The sequence below is a fragment of the Fukomys damarensis genome, unplaced genomic scaffold, assembly GCF_012274545.1.
Source record: "Fukomys damarensis isolate Sample0158 unplaced genomic scaffold, DMR_v1.0_HiC HiC_scaffold_29, whole genome shotgun sequence".
Taxonomy (NCBI): Eukaryota; Metazoa; Chordata; class Mammalia; order Rodentia; family Bathyergidae; genus Fukomys; species Fukomys damarensis.
Window position 1 is genome coordinate 8478546 of NW_022900941.1, and position 1012 is coordinate 8479557.

Genomic DNA, 1012 nt, shown 5'->3' on the forward strand with positions numbered 1-1012 from the left:
GGGGTGTCGCTAACTCAAGTCAGATGAGCTGAGGAGCTCGGGCGCTCGGAAGGCTCTGTTTTCAATCTCTAAATCTGCCTGCCCTCCCCACTCCTCCTTCCCTCCCCTTGGAGATGCCCGGGTCGTTGTTCCCAGGGCGCCCGCTTCTCCGCGCACCGTGGCGGAAGCCAGGATCGCGAAGGAAGCGAGGCAGGGGCTGAGTCCACGCGAACCCTCTTCCTGCTGGCGGCGAACGCAGGTGCCCGGGGTCCTGCTGCGCCCCCGCTCAGCGGCTCACGCAAGTTGCCTGCAGAGAGCATGTTGCCGAAAAACGAAGCAGCCTTCTGGGTTTGGTGCATATGTTTTCTAGGGAGGGTTTTTGTTTTGCTTTTTTTGGAGACTCCACTGGAGCGGCTGCAGCCAGATGGAAGTAATCAGAACCCAACAACGGAGAGAGAGAGAGAGAGGGGAGAAAAACCCTCGCTGAATTTTCAGGCCAAAGTGTGGATGGGGCTATGTGTCAAGAAAACTTGCTTGAGGGAACTGGAGGGGTTCTGGGACCTCCAGCCACCCCACAACTCCGAACTGGCCTCCTGACTTATAGAAGCAGGAGGGCAGCTGGCTAGAATTTCCTCCCAAGCCTTCCAAGGTTCCGGAATCCCCCGAACAGCGACTCGTGAGAGATTTCTTAGTATTTCTATTTAACGTTTGCAGGACACTGGAAGCCAGGTGACACGGTTCTAATTTCCTTTGTATCATTTAACCTCGTCGCCCCTGAGAGGTAGTCTCTGCCTCCTCTGTACAGTTGAGAAGACTGGGGTTTAAGGAAATGGAGGAACTTGTCCAAGATGGGAACACGGAGCCACCTCCCTCCTTTGGGGTTCAGTCTTCCTACCTTAGTTCAGTATGAATGTGTCCTGTTGAGGGTGGGGAGTGTTCCTTCGGCCCCTCTTGGAGTTGTTGCCTGTTATCTGGAATGCAGATTGCAGGCCTGGTTCCATCCTCCCTGTGTGGCTGTGACCGTCGCAGGCCC

General features: G+C 55.6%; 1 protein-coding gene across 1 annotated transcript in view; it reads right to left on the reverse strand.

Moving 5' to 3' along the window:
- The window catches only part of Gli2 (GLI family zinc finger 2), a 232933-nt gene extending 232758 nt beyond the window's left edge, over positions 1-175 (reverse strand). Inside the window, exon 1 of the mRNA XM_010632270.3 lies at positions 157-175. The gene's annotated coding sequence lies outside the window, so the exon portion shown is untranslated. The remainder of the gene's footprint in view (positions 1-156) is intronic.
- Between the last annotated feature and the right edge of the window lie 837 nt (positions 176-1012).